Below are 21,919 nucleotides of genomic sequence, written 5' to 3'. Positions count from 1 at the left end.
CTACAGTCCAAGCAATTGATAGTTTTCTTGTTCTATAAAAAGTTATTTTTAATAGACTCTGAGGATATTCTCAATTTTTAAAAAAATTTTTTAAGAAAGTAAAACTTTCTTAATGATTTTATCATTTAGTACCACTAGAAGGTTTTCCACTTTCATTTTCCTAACTGTTTCTGTAGACTTCTCCAAACTTTACACTTCAAATTATCATAGTTTTATGGGAGATGCACTTCTTTACACTTTTAACAAATATTTCTTTAGTTATAGGCAAGTTCCTGTTCATAGGCACCTCTGTTGTGCATGATGCAAAAATTTGGATTTATTATTGCTTTTGTTTGTTTGAATGGTTTAATGAGGATAGATAACACTGAAATTACCTCTTAAATGCTATTATGACTTTAAGGTTTTTTTCTAGGTCTCTTATGTGGAAAGCTTATTTTTCATTTTTAGCATACGGATGTAGAATTTCTCCTAATACACAGCCTATGTATATCTCTCATTCAATTTTGCATTTGTAATCTATTTTATTTGTTTTTTCATGACAGCATTTTACATTTTTAAATTGAAAGCCTATTTAGAAAAAATTACTACTAATTCATAGTTTTTTAAAATATTGTTCAGGGAATACTGATTGATTTTGGTGATTGCTCATTTGCACTTGGAAAACTGCAATTCCTTTTTAGAATTCAGTTTTCTGATGTCTGCTTTTCTTGCTAAATCAGATCATGCTAAGCCTTATTCTTAATTTTTTCTATGTCCTTAAAATGTTGGAAATGGGTTTTTATAATGTTTCAACTGAGTATTTTGAACTTTTCAAATTAGTATTGTGGGAAAAAAAAAAGTTGTTTTGATTTAAATGATGGTATTGCTCTGCCACCTAGTGGATATTCTATTTTTACCACTTAAAAGAAAAAGTTTTCTCTCCTACTCTTTTGTAGATGTATTTTGTACTACTACTGGAGTATGTGAAAGCAAATTTTACAATTGCCATATAATTTCACTGAGTATAAGACAACAAATGATGTCAAGTTGATAATATTTGTGGAAATTAAAACCAATATTTGATTCCTATTTGGTCAAACTAAAATAAAACTCAAAGATAAAATTTCCAATTTTTTTCATGTTGAACAAGAAAGAATAATGGACTGTAACTTTGGAGAGCTAGATTTATTTTTTATTTTCTTATATCATTAGGTATGTTTCCCTGAAATACCATTCAATTGTTCAAATTAGTGTTTATTATTTGCAGTACTTTGAAAAACTATTACATTCAGACATTGTTTTTAATGACATAGCTTAAAAGTTTGTCAATGCCTTTTAAAGAGCAGTTTTTCAAAATGTGAAGTACAAAATGCAAAAAGGCATATATTTACTGTATCTACTTAAATATATGTGTGTGTGTGTGTGTGTGATTTTGTGTATATAATTTTCTGTGTTTCTGACTTTCCTTTATTTTTGTGTATCTGTAGGTATCATCTACCTATCTATCCTTCCATCAATTACCTATCAGTATTGAAATTATTGCTTCTCTTCAAGCTTTCTCTTTCAAATGTGGAGTAAAGAGAAGATTGTCATATAACTGCTGTTAGGTACCACTAATGCACATTTCAGCTCTCTGTTGACATTGGGTAAGAGGGAGCCTTTAATAACAACCACCTTCACATGGACACTACAAAATTCCAAATTAAATTCAGGAATACTACATACACACTTTATATACTTTAAAATTGAAATAAAATTTCTGTACAGATTTTATACAGATTTTCAAGACTTTAGTTCCATGGATAGTGACAAGCATAGGACATTGTATATGCTTTAGCCTCATGTTAGGTACACCTCAGCTACAGTTGTTTATATTCTTATCAGAAATTGGTATTTTTTAAATGTCAAAAGTACTTTGTTAAAGTTACATATCATTACTCACTCACAAATTGAGTAGTGATATCTTATTATGACTTTAATTTGGATTTCTATGATGCGCATAATTTCTGAGTATCTTTTCAGTGATCATTGGCCATTCATAAAATTTACCCCTGTTAAAAATCATCCATTTTAAAGTGTTTTTCACATTACTGAGTTGTTAGTATTAATTTTTATTTCATTTAAACTTCCCAGGACATAAAATTGGCCACTTTAAACCCTTTGGAGTGTACAAATTAGTGACAATAAATAAAATCACATTGCTGTACAATCATCACTACTATCTCCAGAATTTTTCCAACATCAAATCCTGGAAATTAAAGCATACTCATTAAAGCATAGCCTTTCATTTTGACAGAAAAAAATATTCTAGTTTTTGTCTGTATAAGTTTGACTTTTTCTTTTTTGTTTTGCATTTTTATTAGTTTGTTTTAGTTAAACATAATATCAAGGTTCATTTTGATATGATTTACACATGGATGGAATATAATTTGCTCTATCTCAGTCCCCAGTACTTCTCCTTTTCCTCTCCTCCCCACACCTGTTTCCTTTCCTCTACTCTACTTATATTTCCTTTATTACTTTATACTTTAAAAAATTTTTACCTTGTTTTGATTTACATTTTCCTAATTGCTAGAGAAGTTGAACATTTTTTCATACACTGGTAAGTCTTTTGTATTTCTTCTTTTGAGGAGTGTCTGTTTAAATCTTTGGCCCATTTATTAATTTGGTTGTTTAGTTTGGTGTTTATTTTTTGAATTGTTTATATATTCTTGAAATTAGTGCCCTGAGAAACAGGTGACAAAAGAGCTTCTGCCATTCACTAAGCTCCTTATTGAAGCATGCCATTGTTTTCTCTGCTGTGTAGAGCTTTTTAATCTAATCATGTCCCACTTATTGATTCTTGGTTTTCTTTTTTATACTGAACGGGTCTTGTTAATGAAACTGTTGCCTATGACAATATGTTAGATGTTGAGCCTACATTTTCTTCTAGCAGTTTCTGAGTTTCTGGTTTAATTTATTGATCTTTGATCCACTTTGATTTGATTTTCATGCAGGGTGGGAGACAGGAATCTAACTTCAATCTTCTACATACAGATATCCAATTTCCCAGTGTCTTTTGTTTAAAAGGCTGTCTTTGCTCCCACATAAGTTTCTGGCACCTTTGTCAGTTATCAGATGACTGTGTCTAAGCAGGTTTGTCTCTTTGTCTTCTACTTGATTCCATTGGTCTTCTTGTGTACTTTGGTGCCAATACAATGCTGCTTTGGTTACTATAGCTCTATACTATAATTTGAGGTCTGGTGTCTTGATGTTTCCAGTATCACTCTTTCGATCAGGATTTCTTTGACTATTCTAAGTCTCTTATTCTTCCAAATAAATTAGAAATGTTTTCTTTTTCAGTTCTATGAAGAATGTCATGGGTATTTTGGTGGGAATAGCATTAAATCTATATATCACTTTTGGTAGTATAACTACTTTTTTCTCTTTTTTATTTGTTCTTTTTACACATACATGACAGAAGAGTGTATCTTGACATATTATACATACATGGGATGTAACTTATTCCAGTTAGGATCCCATTTTTGTGGGTTGAACATAATGTGGAGTTACACTGATGGTATGCTCACATATGAAAGTTAGGTCTGAAGTATGACCATTTTGACTGTATTAATTCTGCCTATCCAGGAACATGGGCAATCTTTTCTACCTCTAAGGTCTTCTTCAATTTCTTCTATTTTGATATTTTATTTATTCTATCCATATTATATTGCTGTAATTTCTTTTTTCTGATTTTTTTCAATATGAATTTTACTCTTAAAAGTATCTCATATATGTAGATTCATGCAATATTTACCTTCTGTGTCTTATTTCAGTTAGCCTGATATGTTCCTGGCTCATCTGTACTGACATATGCATCTGTTGATAACATTTGGGGTTCTTCCAATTTTGGCTATTGCTGCTAAGAAAATTAGTTACAAATATCTGTAAGAGAATCTGCTTTTAATTAATTTGATATTTCCTGGAAGTGGAATTACTGCATCATATTTTATTTCCATATTTAGTTATTGGAGAATCCATCACACATACTTCCGTAGAAGTTTTGATATTTTGCATTCCAAGGAGTAATTCAAGGACCTAATTTCTTCACATCCTTCCAAACATTTGATATTTTCCTTTATCCTTTCCTTCCTTCTATTTTTCTTTTCTTTTTTTGTATCATTTTGATGTCATATCCAGGAAATCCTTAACAAATACTAAGTCATATAGTTTTTCTTTTTTGTACAGGAATTAAACTAAGGGGCACTCAACCACTGAGTTACATCCCCAGCCCCATGTTGTATTTTATTTAGATACCAAGTCTCACTGAGTTACTTAGTGCCTTGCTTTTGCTGAGGCTGGCTTTGAACTTGCATTCCTCCTGCCTCAACCTCCACAGTCGCTGTGATTACAGGCATGCACCACAGGATTTTTTCTAAATTTAAATTTAAATTTAGCTCTTTTTAAGTCATTGGTCCATTTCAAGTACTTTTTATACATGTTGCAAGTCTCAAATTTATTTGTAAAGTTCATTCTGCTTTCTAAACATCATCCATTAAAAAGACTACCCTATTGTGTTAAATGATCTTGGCCCTTCTCTGTTATATATTGACTATGTGTGTGTGTTTATTTCTCAGGTCTTTATTCAATTCCATTAATTTATGTATCATGTATAAATTTTTATGCCAGTACCTCATTGTTTGGATTACTATAACTTTTTACTAAATTTGAAATGAGAAAGTGTCAAAAATACAACTTTGTTCTTTTTCAAGAATGTTTGACTACATATCCGAGAAAACGTTCAACCTTTGATATTTTTAGTATTGGTTTATTTCATTTAGCAAAGTTGTTTCAGACTCATCCATTTACCAAAAAAATGTCAAAAAGTCATTATTCTTTATGACTGAGTAATATCTTATTGTTTGTATACACCACAATTTCTTTATCCATTCATCTTCTTGTATAAGCTTTGTATCCAGACATATATAAGTACATATATACCCACATTGGAGCCCAGAAAAAAAAAAGTTTAAGAGTAATTACCACTACATTGTGGTTTAATAGTTGAATTTTTTTCTTTTTCACATTTTTATAAAACAATAGGTTAAAAAATCAAAATGTGTCATGTTTGGTAAATGGATTTAAGATAAGATCATGGAAACTAAATTGATTATGAAAATATTCCTCACTATTTGGATGAAATTACATTCAAACAAAATATCATATGAGGTTTTGTTTTATCTAATTGCTTCATGGGTGATTTATGATGTAGTGCTTCTTATTCTCTCAGCTCAAAATTCCTAAGGTCTTAGCAGAAAATATGTGTGGTATACTGGAGCTAGGTATAAGCTTTCCATTTAGAATGATGTTGGCTTTGAAAGTAACATATGTACATATGTAGATTTTGCAATGTTGAGGTATGTTCCTACTATACTTAATTTTTCTGGTGTTTTGAATGCTGCATTTTGTCAAATATTTTTTCTACCTCTATTGAGATAATTATGTGATTCTTTTCTTTAAATCTCTTGATGTGACAAATTACATTTATTGATTTCCTATGTTGAACCATCCTTGCATTCCAATTTTATCATGGTGCACTATGTTTTTTCTATGTTTTTGTGTACAGTTTGCCAGTATTTTATTAAGAATTTTTGCATCTATGTTCACAAGAGATATTGGTTTGAAATTTTCTTCCCTTCATGTGTCTTTGTCTGATTTTGGTATCAGAACTTCATAGAATGAGTTTGGAAGCATTCCCTACTTTTCTAATCATGGAATACTTTGAGGAATAATGGTGTAAGTTCTTCTTTAAAAGTCTGATAGAACTCCTCTGAGAATTCACCTGGTCCTGGGTTTTTTCTTGATTGGTATACTTTTGATAGTCTTCAATTTCATTGCTTGAAATTGCTGTGTTTAAATTTTCTATGTCCTCCTGATTCAAGGTGGATACTAGAAATTTGTCGATCTCTTCAAGATTTTCTATTTTATTGGACTATAAATTTTCAAAATAGTTTCTGATTATCATCTGAATTTCACTGGTGTTTTTGGTGATAGTTCCTTTTTCATTACAGATTTTAGTAATTTGAGTTTTATCTTTCTCTTGGTTAGCTTGGCTAAGGGTTTAGGATCTCATTTATCTTTCCACAAAACAAATTTTGTTGATTTTTTGAATTTTCTTTGAGTGGCTGTTTAAATTTCATTGATTTCAGCTGTGATTGTAATTATTTCCTGCTTCTACTGCTTTTGATGTTGATTCATTTTTCTTTTTGTAGTGCTTTGAGGTATAATGTTAGGTTATTTATTTGGAGACTTTATTTTTTTTTTACAGTATAAAACAATTTTATTTGCAGGAATGCAAAATGATTGTTTACCATGAGCAGTTTGAACATATGACCTTTGGTTTTTTGGTATTGGCTTACTAAACTTAGGATGATATTCTCCAACTCCTTCCATTTATCAACATATGCCATAATATTATTCTTCTTTATGACTAAATAATATTACATTGTGTATATATACCACAGTTTATTTATCCATTTATCTGTTGAAGGGCACCTAGGTTGGTTCTACAGTCTAGCTATTGTGAATTGAGTTGCAATAAGAATTGATGTGACTACTTTACTGTAGTATGCTGATTTTGAGTCCTTCGCGTATAAACCAAAGAGTTGGTTAACTGGGTCCAAAGGTGGGTCCACTCCAAGTTTTCTGAGGAATCTCCACACATCTTTTCAGAGTGGCTGCAACAATTTGCATCTCTACCATCAATGTAAAAGTGTACCTTTTTCCCCACATCCATGCCAACATCTATTATTATTTGCATTTTTGATAATAGCCATTCTTATTGGAATAAGATGAAATCTAAGAGTTGTTTTAATTTGCATTTATCTAATATTAGAGATGTTGAACACTTTTTCATATATATTTTTTAATTGCCTGTATATCTTCTTCTGTAAAGTGTCTGTCCAGTTCCTTGGTCCATTTATTGATTGGGTTCTTTGTATTTTGGGTGTAAAGTTTTAAGTTCTTTATAGATTTTGGAGAATAGTGCTCTATCTGAAGTGCATGTGGAAAAGATTTTCTCCCACTCTGTAGGCTCTCTTTTCACATTATTGATTGTATCCTTTGCTGAGAAAAAGCTTTTTTAATTTGAATCTATCCCTATTATAGATTCTTGCTTTTATTTCTTGTGCTTTGTGTGTCTGGTTAAGGATGTTTGATCCTAAGCCAACATGATAAGGAATCAAGCCTATCTTAACTTCTACTTGGTGCTGGTTCTCTGGTCTAATTCCTAATCCTTGATTCATTTTCAGTTGAGTTTTGTGCAGACTGAGAGATAGAGGTTTAATTTCATTTTACTGCATTTGTATTTCCAGTTTTCCTAGCACCATATTTTGAACAGGCTATCTTTTCCCCATATTATGTTTTTGACTGCTTTGTCTAGTGTGAGGTAACTGTATTTTTGTTGTTTTGTCTCTGTGTCTTCTATTCTGTACCTTGGTATGCCTGTTTATTTTGGTGCCAATACCATGCCATTTTTGTTACTCTTGCTCTGTAGTATAATTTAAGGTCTGGTATTGTGATACCTCCTGCTTCACTCTTTCTGCTCCAGATTGTTTTGGCTATTTGAAGTCTCTTATTCTTCCAGATGAAGTTCATGATTTATTTCTGTATTTTGAAGACAAATGTCATCAGTATTTTAACTGGAATTGCATTGAATCTGTATACAATGGCTATTTTGACAGGATTAATTCTGCCTATCCAAGAACATGGGAGATTTTCCCATCTTCTAATGTTTTTAAAATTTCTTTCTTTAGTGTTCTGTAGTTTTCATTGAAGAGAACTTTCACCTTTTTTGTCAGATTGATTCCCAAGTTTTTCTTTTTTTTTTTTTTTTGAGGCTATTGCGAATGGAGTGGATTTCTAATTTCTCTTTCACGGGATTCATCACTTATGAATAGAAATGCATTAGAAATGTTACTTTGCTTAATTCATGTAGTAGTTCTAAAACTTTTCTCATGGAGCTTTTTGTATCCTCTAAATATAGAATCATGTCATCAGCAAATAACACTAGCTTGAGTTCTTCTTTTCCTTTTCATATCACACTAATTTCTTTCATCTGTCTAATTGCTCTGGCTAGTGTTTCAAAAATTATGTTGAATAGCAGTGGTGAAAGAGGGCATACCTGTCTTCTTCCAGTTTTAAGAGGGAATGCTTTCAGTTTTTTTTTTTTTTTTTTCCAATTAGAATGATGTTGGCTATGGGCAAAACATAGGTAGACTTTACAAAGTTGAGGTATGTTCCTATTATCACTATTTTTTCTAGTGCTTTAAGCATGAAGGGGTGATATATTTTATCAAAAGCTTTCTTAGCTTCTATTGAAATCATCATATAATTCTTAACTTTAAGTCTATTGATGTGATGAATTACATTTATTTTTTTCTGGATGTTGAACCAACCATTCATCCCTGGAATAAACTCCACTTGATTGTTGTGTACTATCATTTTAATATATTTTTGTATGTGATTTGCCAGAATTTTTTTAAAGGATTTTTGCATCTATGTTCATTAGAGATATTGGTCAAATTTTTCTTTCCTTGATGTGTCTTTGTCTGGTTTTTGTATCAGAGTGATACTAGCTTCATAGAATGATTTTGGAAGAGTTCCCTCCTTTTCTACCTCCTGAAATATATTGAGGAGTATTGGTATTAGTTCTTGTGTAAAGTCTTTTAGAATTTGACTGAGAATCCATGTGGTCCTGGACTTTTCTTTGTTGGTAGACTTTTGATGGCTTCTTCTATTTTGTGCTTGAAATTGATGTGTTTAAATTGTGTATGACTTCCTGATTCACTTTGGGAGTATCATATGTCTCTAAAATTTTGTCAATGCCTTTGATATTTTCTATTTTTTTGAGTATATATTTTCAAAATAGCTTCTAATTATGTTATATATTTTGATGGTGTCTGTCATGATCTTTCCTTTTTCATCACAAATTCCAGTAATTTCAGTTTTCTCTCTCCTCTTCATTAGCGTGGGTAAGGGTTAATCAATTTTGTTTACTTTTTCAAACAACAAACTTTTCATTTTGAATTTTTTTGAATTGTTTCTCTTGTTTCAATTTCATTGATTTCAGCTCTGATTTTAATTATTTTCTGTCTTCTACTACTTTTGGTATTGATCTATTCTTCTTTTTCTATGGTTTTGAGATGTACTGTTAGGTCATTTAATTGTTGACTTTATTATTATTATTTTTTAATATACAAGCTAAATGCAATGAACTTTCATCTTAGTAGTGCTTTCAGAGTGTCCCACAGATTTTCATGTGTTGTGTCATTGTTCTCTTTTACCCCTAATATTTTTTTTATTTCCTCCCTGTTATCTTCTGTTATCATTGGGTTATTCAATAGCATATTATTTTGTCTCAAATATAGGAGTAGTTATTCTTTTTTATTTTATCATTGATTTCTAATTGTGTTCCAATATGGTCTGGTGAACTACAAGGTAGTAATTCTACTTTTTTGTATTTACTTATGGCTTCTTTGTGGCATAGCGTATGGTCTATTTTGGAGAAAGATCCATGAACTGCTGCAAAGAAAGTGCATTTGCTCCATAATGGATGAAATACTCTGTACATGTCAATTAAGTCTATGTCATTGACTATATTATGTAAATCTACAGTTTATTTATTAAGTCTATGTCATTGACTATATTATGTAATTCTACAGTTTATTTGTTCAGATTTGTTTGGAGAATCTATCCAGTGGTGAGAGTGGTGTGTTAAAGTCACCCACTACTGTGTTTTGGTCTATTTGATTCTAACAATTGAGAAAGTTTTGTTTGATGTACACAGTTGCTCATTTGTGGCATAAATATTTAAAATTGGTTTTTGGTTTAAATCATTGGTTTATGGTTCCCTGAAGTAGTATGAAATGTCCTTCTTTATCCCTTCTGACTAACTTAGATTTGAAGTCCACTTTATCTGATGTGAGGATGGAGAACCCTGCTTTTTTTACTGAGTGCAAGTGCATGGTATGTTTTTCCTCATTCTTTTTTTTTTTTTTTTTTATTTATTTTTTTTACGTTTACATAGGGTAATGATGTTTATTATATTTTTCCCCTCTCCCCCACCCCTCCCACCCCTCCCACCCCTCCCACCCCTCTTTTCCCTCTACACAGTCCTTCTTTCCTTCATTCTTACTGCTCTCCTTAGCCTAACTCTAAACCTAACCCTAAACCTAATGCTAGCCCGTCCCACCCCCCATTATATGTCCTCATCCGCTTATCAGCGAGATCATTCGTCCTTTAGTTTTTTGAGATTGGTTTATCTCACTTAGCATGATATTCTCCAATTTCGACCATTTGCCTACAAATGCCATAATTTTATCATTCTTCATTGCGGAGTAATATTCCATTGTATAAATATGCCACAGTTTCTTTATCCATTCATCAACCGAAGGACATCTAGGTTGGTTCCACAATCTGGCTATGGTGAATTGAGCAGCAATGAACATTGATGTGGCTGTATCTCTGTAGTATGCTGCTTTTAAGTCCTTTGGGTATAGGCCAAGGAGTGGGATAGCTGGGTCAAATGGTGTTTCCATTCCAAGATTTCTGAGGAATCTCCACACTGCTTTCCAGAGTGGTTGCACTAATTTGCAACCCCACCAGCAATGTATGAGTGTTCCTTTCTCACCACATCCTCGCCAACACCTATTGTTGCTTGTATTCTTGATAATCGCCATTCTAATTGGGGTGAGATGAAATCTTAGGGTAGTTTTGATTTGCATTTCCCTTATTACTAGGGATGTTGAACATTTTTTCATATATCTGGTGATTACTTGTACATCTTCTTCTGTGAAGTGTCTGTTCATTTCCTTAGCCCATTTGTTGATTGGATTATTTGTATTCTTCGTGTAGAGTTTTTTGAGTTCTTTATAGATTCTGGAAATTAGCGCTCTATCTGAGGTATGGTTGGCAAAGATATTCTCCCACTCTGTAGGCTCTCTCTTCACATTTCTGATAGTTTCCTTTGCTGACAGAAAGCTTTTTAGTTTGAATCTATCCCAGTTGTTTATTCTTGCTTTTATTTCTTGTGCTATGGGAGTCCTGTTAAGGAAATCTGATCCTGAGCCAACAAGTTGAAGATTTGGACCTACTTTTTCTTCTATAAGATGCAGGGTCTCTGGTCTGATTCCGAGGTCCTTGATCCATTTTGAGTTGAGTTTTGTGTAGGGTGAGAGATAGGGGTTTAATTTCATTCTATTGCATATGGTTTTCCAGTTTTCCCAGCACCATTTGTTGAAGAGGCTATCTTTTCTCCATTGCATATTGTTGGAACCTTTGTCTAGTATGAGAAAATTGTATTTATTTGGGTTTGTGTCCATGTCCTCTATTCTGTACCATTGATCTACCTGTCTATTTTGGTACCAATACCATGCAGTTTTTGTTACTATTGCTTTGTAGTAGAGTTGAAGATCTGGTATTGCAATACCCCCTGCTTCGCTCTTGCTACTGAGGATTGCTTTAGCTATTCTAGGTTTTTTATTCTTCCAGATGAATTTCATAATTGCTTGCTCTATTTCTGCGAGGTACATCATTGGGATTTTAATTGGAATTGCATTGAATCTGTATAGAACTTTAGGTAGTATAGCCATTTTGACGATATTAATTCTGCCTATCCAGGAACATGGGAGGTCTTTCCATCTTCTAAGGTTTTCTTGAATTTCTTTCTTTAGTGTTCTGTAGTTCTCATTGTAGAGGTTTTCACCTCTTTTGTGAGATTGATTCCCAAGTATTTTATTTTCTTCGATGCTATTGTGAATGGGGTAGTTTTCCTAATTTCTCTTTCTGAAGATTCATCACTTATGTATAAAAATGCATTGGATTTATGAGCATTGATCTTGTAACCTGCTACTTTACTGAATTCACTTATGAGTTCTAAAAGTTTTCTGGTGGAATTTCCAGGTTCCTCTAAATATATAATCATGTCATCAGCGAACAGGGATAGTTTGAGTTCTTCTTTTCCTATTCGTATCCCTTTAATTTCTTTGGTTTGTCTGATTGCTCTGGCTAGAGTCTCAAGGATGATGTTGGATAGAAGCGGTGAAAGAGGGCATCCCTGCCTTGTTCCAGTTTTTAGGGGGAACGCTTTCAGTTTTTCACCATTTAGAATGATATTAGCCATGGGCTTAGCATAGATGGCCTTTATAATGTTTAGGAATGTTCCCATTACCCCAATTTTTTCTAGTGTTTTGAGCATGAAGGGATGCTGTATTTTATCAAATGCTTTTTCTGCATCTATTGAAATAATCATGTGATTCTTAACTTTAAGTCTGTTGATATGGTGAATGACATTTATTGATTTCCGAATGTTGAACCAACCTTGCATCCCTGGGATAAAACCCACTTGATCGTGGTGCACTATCTTTTTAATATATATTTGTATGCGATTTGCTAAAATTTTGTTGAGAATTTTTGCATCGATGTTCATTAAGGATATTGGTCTGAAATTTTCTTTCCTCGATGTGTCTCTGTCTGGTTTAGGTATCAGGGTGATATTGGCTTCATAGAACGAGTTTGGTAGGGTTCCCTCCTCTTCTATTTCATGGAATAGTTTGAGGAGTATTGGAATGAGCTCTTCTTTAAAGGTTTTGTAGAACTCGGCTGAGAACCCATCTGGTCCTGGACTTTTCTTTGTTGGTAGGCTTTTGATGACCTCTTCTATTTCATTGCTTGAAATTGGTTTATTTAAGTTGTGTATGTCCTCCTCGTTCAGTTTAGGTAGTTCATATGTCTCTAGAAATTTGTTGATGTCTTCCAGGTTTTCTGTTTTGTTGGAGTATAGATTTTCGAAATAGCTTCTAATTATGTTTTGTATTTCACTCGTGTCTGTTGTGATGTTTCCTTGTTCATTCCGAATTTTAGTAATTTGAGTTTTCTCCCTCTTTCTCTTTGTTAGTGTGGCTAAGGGTTTATCAATTTTATTTATTTTTTCAAAGAACCAACTATTTATTTTATTAATTTTTCTGATTGTTTCTTTTGTTTCGATTTCGTTGATTTCGGCTCTGATTTTAACTATTTCCTGTCTTCTACTACTTTTGGTATTGGTCTGCTCTTCTTTTTCTAGTGCTTTGAGCTGTAGTGTTAACTTGTTTATTTGTTGATTTCTACTTCTTTTTTTGAATGCACCCCATGAAATAAATCTTCCTCTAAGTACTGCTTTCATAGTGTCCCAGAGATTTTGATATGATGTGTCTTTGTTCTCGTTTACTTCTAAGAATTTTTTTATTTCCCTCCTGATGTCTTCTGTTATCCATTCATCATATAATAGTGTATTATTTAGTCTCCAGGTATTGGAGAAGTTTCTGTTTTTTATTCTGTCATTTATTTCTAATTTCAATCCATTATGATCTGATAGAGTACAAGGTAGTATCTCTATCTTCTTGTATTTACTAACAGTAGCTTTGTGGCATAAAATATGGTCTATTTTAGAGAAGGATCCATGTGCTGCTGAGAAGAAAGTGTATTCATTCTGTGTTGGATGGTATATTCTATATATGTCCGTTAAGTCTAAATTGCTGATTGTGTTGTTGAGATCTATAGTTTCTTTATTCAATTTTTGTTTGGACGATCTATCCAGTGGTGAGAGAGGTGTGTTAAAATCGCCTAGTATTATTGTGTTGTGGTCTATTTGGTTTCTGGAATTGAGAAGGATTTGTTTGACGTACGTGGATGAGCCAATGTTCGGGGCATAGATATTTATGATTGTTATGTCTTGCTGATTTATGCTTCCCTTAAGCAGCATGTAATGTCCTTCTTTATCCCTTCTGACTAGTTTTGGTTTGAAGTCCACATTATCTGAGATGAGGATGGATACTCCAGCTTTTTTGCTGTGTCCGTGTGCATGGTATGTTTTTCCCCATCCTTTCACCTTTAGTCTATGGGTGTCTCTTTCTATGAGATGAGTCTCTTGCAGGCAGCATATTGTTGGATTTTTCTTTTTAATCCAATCAGCCAGTCTGTGTCTTTTGATTGATGAATTCAGGCCATTAACATTCAGGGTTATTATTGTGATATGATTTGTATTCCCAGTCAATTGACTCATATTTGTTTTTGACATGATTTGGTTTCTCCTTTATTTGGCTATTCCTCTAGGCTAGCGCCTCCTGTTGCTGATTTGCATCATTGTTTTTCATCTCTTCCTCATGGAATATTTTGCTGAGAATGTTCTGTAATGCTGGCTTTCTTTTTGTAAATTCCTTTAGCTTTTGTTTATCATGGAAGGATCTTATTTCATCGTCAAATTTAAAGGTAAGTTTTGCTGGGTATAAGATTCTTGGTTGGCATCCATTTTCTTTCAGGGCTTGGTATATGTTGTTCCAGGCCCTTCTAGCTTTTAGGGTCTGGATTGAAAAATCTGCTGATATTCTTATTGGTTTCCCTCTGAATGTAATTTGATTCTTTTCTCTCGCGGCCTTTAAAATTCTGTCTTTATTTTGTATGTTAGGTATTTTCATAATAATGTGCCTTGGTGTGGGTCTGTTGTAATTTTGTGTGTTTGGAGTTCTATAAGCCTCTTGTACTTGGTTTTCCATTTCGTTCTTCAGATTTGGGAAATTTTCTGTTATTATTTCATTGAATAGATTGTTCATTCCTTTGGTTTGTTTCTCTAAGCCTTCCTCAATCCCAATAATTCTCAAATTTGGCCTTTTCATGATATCCCATAGTTCTTGGAGATTCTGTTCATGATTTCTTACCATCTTCTCTGTTTGTTCAACTTTGTTTTCAAGGTTAAATATTTTGTCTTCAATGTCTGAGGTTCTGTCTTCCAGGTGTTCTATCCTATTGGTTATGCTTTCTATGGAGTTTTTAACTTGGTTTATTGTTTCCTTCATTTCAAGGATTTCAGTTTGGTTTTTTTTCAGTATCTCTAACTCTTTATTGAAATGATCTCTTGCTTCCCGTATTTGATCTTTTAACTGTTGATTGGTGCGATCATTTAATGCCTGCATTTGCTCTTTCATCTCCTCCTTCAATGCCTGCATTTGCTCTTTCATCTCCTCATTAGCTTCCCTGATCGTTTTAATTACGTACATTCTGAACTCCCTTTCTGACATTTCTTCTGCTGTGCTGTCATTGGGTTTTATTGATGTAGTATTTAGGTTTGTTTGGGACATTTTCTTCCCTTGTTTTCTCATAATGGTCAGTTGTCAGTGGGACCCTGAGATATTGCAGTTTTCCACTATTGGCTTATAGTGTCCCAGTAGATTTCCAGTGTATCACCTCCCAGCCTTCAGTAGCCTGATGTCTTGGAGGAATCTGATAAAGCAGCTCATTCGAAGAATACTGCCCCTAGCCCCCTACTGGTTCCACGTTTTGGAACTGGCTCTGTGCGGAAATGCTCTCACTGTGGGCCTGTACCGTGCAGCTGGCCGTGTGGGAAGAGCCCACTGCCGGAGTGTGGAAGACTACCTTGGGAAGACTCAAGCTGCCCTGCCCGGCTCTGCTTAGCCACCTCTATCTGGGCCTGCCACCCGGGCTGAGCTTTACCCAGTGGGCAGACTCACCCGTGGCTCCACTTCAGTCCGAGTCTCTCAATGCCTCCCCTTCTTAACTCCTGGGTTCTGGAGCGACCGGGGGTGCAGTCTCCCTCTAGGCCGCCATCTTGGATCGCCCCGTGAAGAGAGCCCGCAGCCGGAGTGGGCAGAGCCGCCTGAAGAGGTCTCCGGCTGCCCTGCCCTTATCCCTGAGGCTGACTGCAGATCGAGGCTCTCCTGCTGGTTCTTTGCAGGAGTACACTGCACTGCAGGGGCTCCGGGACTCGGAGCGTGCTCTGTTCAGACAGGCTCTCACTAGCGGGCCAGTTCCGTTCCGAGAACCTGGAGAAGCTGGCTGTGTGGGCGGGGCCCCTCAATGCCTCCCCTTCTTAACTCCTGGGTTCTGGAGCGACCGGGGGTGCAGTCTCCCTCTAGGCCGCCATCTTGGATCGCCCCGTGAAGAGAGCCCGCAGCCGGAGTGGGCAGAGCCGCCTGAAGAGGTCTCCGGCTGCCCTGCCCTTATCCCTGAGGCTGACTGCAGATCGAGGCTCTCTGCTGGTTCTTTGCAGGAGTACACTGCACTGCAGGGGCTCCGGGACTCGGAGCATGCTCTGTTCAGACAGGCTCTCACTAGCGGGCCAGTTCCGTTCCGAGAACCTGGAGAAGCTGGCTGTGTGGGCGGGGCCCACCGCCGGAGTGCGCAGGACTGCCTGTGGATGACTCTAGCTGCCCTGCCCGGCTCCGATAAGCCACCTCTATCTGGGCCTGCCACCCGGGCCGAGCTTTACCCAGTGGGCAGACTCACCCGTGGCTCCACTTCAGTCCGAGTCTCTCAATGCCTCCCCTTCTTAACTCCTGGGTTGTGGAGCGACCGGAGGTGCAGTCTCCCTCTAGGCCGCCATCTTGGATCGCCCCGTGAAGAGAGCCCGCAGCCGGAGTGGGCAGAGCCGCCTGAAGAGGTCTCCGGCTGCCCTGCCCTTATCCCTGAGGCTGACTGCAGATCGAGGCTCTCCGCTGGTTCTTTGCAGGAGTACACTGCACTGCAGGGGCTCCGGGACTCGGCGCCTGCTCTGTTCAGACAGGCTCTCACTAGCGGGCCAGTTCCGTTCCGAGAACCTGGAGAAGCTGGCTGTGTGGGCGGGGCTTTTCCTCATTCTTTTTAGTCTTTTTTTTAGTCTGTGGATGTCTTTTTCTATGCAATGAGTCTCTTGAAGGCAAAATAATTTTGGATCTTTCTTTTCAATCCAATCTGTCATTCTATGTCTTTTGATTAATGAGTTTAAGCTATCAGTATTGAGGGTTATTATTGTGATATGATTTGTATTCTTGGTCATTTTGGCTTAATTTTGGTTAATACAGAAGGGTCTGTGAGCAAATGACCACAGTAGAGCCATGACTGATGAAATGGAGATTTGTTTCTGAGATCCCAGTCATGAACTGAGTTCGTTTCTAGAGTAATGGAGTTGAAAAGAGAACTTGAGTTAAGATAAACAAAGCCCCTGTCCACATCACTCCTAGGCTCTTAGGAAGCAAAAATTTGGTCAAATATATTGAGAAAACCATGTCCAACCAAGTGAATTCACTTATATCCTTTGTTATTGACTATAATAAGTATTCCTGATTTGGATAATTAGGCTGTGTTCCCTTTGTTTTTAATTCAGATTGAATATAGTTCAAAAATGTCTGAAAATATTTTTTATGAAGAATTACACATAGAAGATTCATTTATGCTTTCAGAGGACACCAAGAAAATGAGTAGGAATGAAGAACTAGAGCTACCAATGCATACAAAGTGGAACAGTTCATTTTTCTGAGGACATTCAGATTGACAATGAAACCAAATGAACTAAAATGTCCACACTGGGGAGTGGTCTACCATTCCAGTGTTCCACTAGTCAGCTGGTAGAGTCTGTTGCAAGTTGTGATGCATATTCCCACAGGGGGAGAAAGAAGTGACAGCACCATTTCCAGACAGAACATTCCATAGTAAGCAGACCCAGATCAGTGTAAGGTAAATCTTTTCTTCAAAGTTTTAGGCAGATCAGCTTGATTTAGAAGGTTTATTTTTTCTGAAGATATTTGTATAGTTAATAGAGGACTGGAAACTTAGTATTTTGCTATGAGAATGAATTTGGACAGAAAAACATAAAAATATCACTAGAAACACTATCTGCATTTTTGCAAAAGTGATCCAGCTAAAAATGACTAGAGTCACTTTTAAAACACAGAGGTTAATATTTATGTCTCAATAAATTCACTGAATCTGGATGGTTATGCTTGCAATGGGTTGAAAATTTTCCCCTTTTTATTTCTTCCATGTTGCCACTATAAAATTAGAATTTGTGAATTAGATCTTTTAAGAATAATAAGTAATAACTGTAGTTATCATCTGTATGAGCCAAGAATAAAAGGGAAGTGACTCAGGGACTCAGCTTTCCTGAAAACCAGAGATATTATTTTCCTAATTTTTATGTAATCTGAGATATCATGATGCTGACTTCTGTGTCCAGAAGTTTTTTTTTTTTTTTTTAACTATGTGATTGTGGGTTTAAGTCAGGGATTGGGGAGAAGGGGGGAAAAGATGTAAAGAAAGAATAAAATACCTCATATTCTTTAGTGACAACATGGATTGACCCTTGCAAACGCATGCCTAGATCAGTTTATTTTAAAGAATTTTTTTGTATACATCGAATATTTTTACCAAATAGCCATGAGAAATGCAAGTTCATCTTATCTCAATGATTTTATAATAAAATGAAAATATTATTATCTTATGTCACCCTAACATTTGTCTTATCAATGGGAATTTCAGGGTGACCTATGTCTCATGTAATTCCATTTGTAAAATATGACTGGGAAAATTTATTAAACACAGAGAATAATGCTCTCAGTGATAAAAATTCAGCTGAAAGGGGCATTTATTTATGAAATACTTGGAACTTGGTACCATATACATATCTGAAACCAGAGAAGTATATAGAAGGAACATGAAAGAAAGGGTGTTATGGAGACAGACACATAAGAACTTTTGAATGAATCATGCTCACTGAGTTGTGATACAGATCATTTGTTTGTATTTGGAAAAAAAAAAGGAAGGAAATACTTCATCTCAGCTCTATCCCTACATGCATTAGTGATGGAGAGGAAGCTCCATCACACAGCTGGTTTAGACTCAAAGAGATCTGACACCTTGGTATCATGTACAGTTGGCTTTTCTTGTGTTCACATGTCTATAAATATTCACAACAGACAAACATAATTTTGAAATAATTGTTATTGAGGATATTTGTCCTCAAAAAAACAATGAAACAAAGTCATCTTTGAGATTTGTTTTAGAGAAAGAAAAAAGTTCATGAGTCACCATTCCTAACACCTTACTTTCTTGTGGTACCTCTAATGTATTGTCTCTATTTTATTAAAATGAACTGGGTGAAATCTGACTTCCTTCTGCTCTTTGCAAAAGACCTGAAGTGAACAAAGTCTAAATCCATCAATTGCAGAGAATGAGTCTAAAAGGCAATGGAATACTTTAACAAGGATTTTGAAATATCAGCACTTTGAAATACTGTGATTTTTTTTCAAATGAAACATATGCCCCAAATACAAGCCAAATTGGGAGGAAAGATGAGCAATGTAATAGAATTTATGCTGCTGGGTCTCACTCAAAATCCAGACCTGCAGAAACTCTTAATTACTGTGCTTTTGGTGACCTATGTGAGCACACTGGTAGGTAACATGATCATTCCCATCACCATCTTCATCAGCCCAGCCCTGGGCTCTCCCATGTACTTCTTTCTCTCCTGTTTGTTCATTATAGACAGTTTATACTCTTCCTCCATAGCACCCAAAATTATCTTTGACTTGTTCTCTGAAAGGAATACCATATCCTTCAGTGGCTACATGACCCAGCTCTTTGCTGAACATACTGTTGCTGCAGCTGAGATCATCTTGCTAATGGCCATGGCCTATGACTGCTACATGGCCACCTGTAAGCCCTTGCACTACATGACCATCATGAGGTAGCAGGTGTGTGGTTTCCTGGTGGGGGCGGCTGGGGTCTTGGGATTCATTCATGGGGCCATACAGATTTTGTTTATGGCCCAGTTACCATTCTGTGGCCCCAAGGTCATCGACCACTTTATGTGTGATTTAATTCCTCTCCTGGAGCTGGTCTGCATGGACACCCACACTTTGGGGGCCCTGATTGCTGCCAAGAGTGGGTCACTGTGTTTGATCAATTTCTCCATGCTGGTGGCTTCCTGTGCGGTCATCCTGTGCTCCCTGAGGACTTACAGCTCTGAACGGCACTACAAAGTCCTGTCTACCTGTGCCTCTCATGTCATGGTCATTGTCCTGTTCTTTGTACCTTGCTCATACCTGTACCTCATACCCGTGGTCTCCCTCCCCATTGACAAAGTTGTGACAGTGTTTTGTACCCTAGTGATGCCTATGTTAAACCCTTTGATACACACCTTCAGAAATGAGGAAGTGAAAAATGTTATGAAGAAGCTCTGGGGTCAAATGCTGAAAGCAGATCACAAATAAACCCTGTGGTCAGTGTGTTCAGGCAAGAACATTGAGTGATGGTCTATAAAGCTCTGTTCTCCTTGGCTGATTAAAATTAGTAAGGTCAATTATTCCATCTGCATCAAAATTTTAATTGGCATACAATTGTACATATTAATGGGGTACAGTGTGATAATTCAGTACAAGTAGAGTAGATAAAATAATTGAACCAGGATATTTAGAATTTCCACCTCCTTAAACTTTATTAGTTCTTCATGCTTGGAATATTTAAACTCTCTTTTCTAATTATGTATAAAATATACAAAATATGTACTACAATCACCCTCCTGGGCAGTAGAACACTAAAAATGATTCTTTCTATTAACTTTTAATAATTTTTTTCATCTGTGTGACCAAAATACCTTACAAGAACTTAGAGATTTAAAAGTTGATTTGAGCTCATGCCACTTTTCTGGACCCAACATGTGGTAGGACATCCTTGTGGAAGGCATGGTGGAGGAACACTGACCCAATCATACCAGCTAGGAAGAAGAGAGAGAGAGAAGGTTGGAAGGAGCCACAGAGAAGATCCATCCTTCCAGGGCTTGCCTGGGTGACCCACCTCTTCCAGCTTCACCCCACCTACTTACATTTACCCCTTAGTCCATCCATTTGAACTATGAGGAACTGACTAGGCTACAGTCTCATAATCATTTAACCTCTGAATATTGCTGCCTTGACAAGGAACCTTTGAAGGGCACCTCATATATAAACTGTAAAATATTTCATTTTTGTTCTCATTATCCAACCTTCTTTGTTTCTCCTCCTCTTCCACATACTTCCTAGACTCTCTTGAACACTGTTCTACTCACAACTTCTTTGAGATCAGCTTTTATAGCTTCCACAGTGGTGAGACATAAGTATTTGTCTTTTTTACATCACATGTAGATTTCTACTCATGTTTCTACAAATAACAGAATTTCATTCTTTTTGTGGCTGAACAATATTTCACTATATACACACACTATTGCATATGCATATGATGTGCACACATCATATTTTCTTTATCCATCTTCCATTGATGTACACATCAATTTTTATTAGTAGCCCATACAGGGAGATAGGCTGACATACTTTTCAAGATATGTTGGGAACAGTGCCAAGAGACCATAATACTTTAAGGAATGCCTGCATTGCTTCATTTCTTGAAAATAAGAATAAATATAATCCAAATCCAACTTGGATTATTATCATCTTTATACCAAAGCACTCATAAAATATAATTTTAATATTTTTATGAAAAGACATATGAGGGCAAAACTACCAAAGATTTACAGGAGTAGTACTGCCAGCCTCATTGTGGTGTGACACATACCAAGGGCAACATTCCTGATGCCTTTTATGTTCTTCATTACCACCATAGTGAAGTTTATTTTAAAAGAGAAACAAACTATGCACGAAAAGACTGAAGAGCAGTAGGAAATGTCTTTAAATGTACATTCATCAAAATATACATTTTTATCTTCATGAGTTTGAGAGGTTAACATAAGTTCCACTACAGCAATAGAAAATTTTTATTTTAACACATTCACACAAATAGAATTTTCACCAAAACCCTTATTGTGAAAATTGCATCTCTGCCATTCCTTCTTGTGTACAATTATCTACAAAAGGAAGTGGGGGCAGAATTGTTTGGAGAAAAAGAAATAAAATTGATGAATCTTGGAGTGTTAGAGTTGAAATTATCTGAACACTGAAGTTGGGTTTTAGACACAAACAAAGAAGAAAAATGCTCTTAAAAGAGCTGTTCCAGGAAATTACAAGTGTTCAAAGGACAAGTTGTGAAATGGAACTGAATGATAATGTTCTCAAATCTGGATCATAGAAAAAATCCTAATTATGAATGTAATGAAATTCTTAGA

The 21,919-nt window shown here is 35.6% G+C and overlaps 1 protein-coding gene and 1 pseudogene across 5 annotated transcripts in view; one reads left to right on the top strand and one right to left on the bottom strand.

Annotated features, from left to right (window-relative positions):
• The window catches only part of Gnal (G protein subunit alpha L), a 484,329-nt gene that overhangs the window by 74,819 nt on the left and 387,591 nt on the right, over positions 1–21,919 (bottom strand). The gene's annotated exons all lie outside the window — the stretch shown is intronic.
• On the top strand, positions 19,116–20,036 carry LOC124965704 (olfactory receptor 4C45-like; annotated as a pseudogene).

Source organism: Sciurus carolinensis, chromosome 15, assembly GCF_902686445.1.
Source record: "Sciurus carolinensis chromosome 15, mSciCar1.2, whole genome shotgun sequence".
NCBI lineage: Eukaryota > Metazoa > Chordata > Mammalia > Rodentia > Sciuridae > Sciurus > Sciurus carolinensis.
Note: the sequence above shows the minus strand (reverse complement) of the source record. Positions and strands in the feature narration are given on the sequence as shown.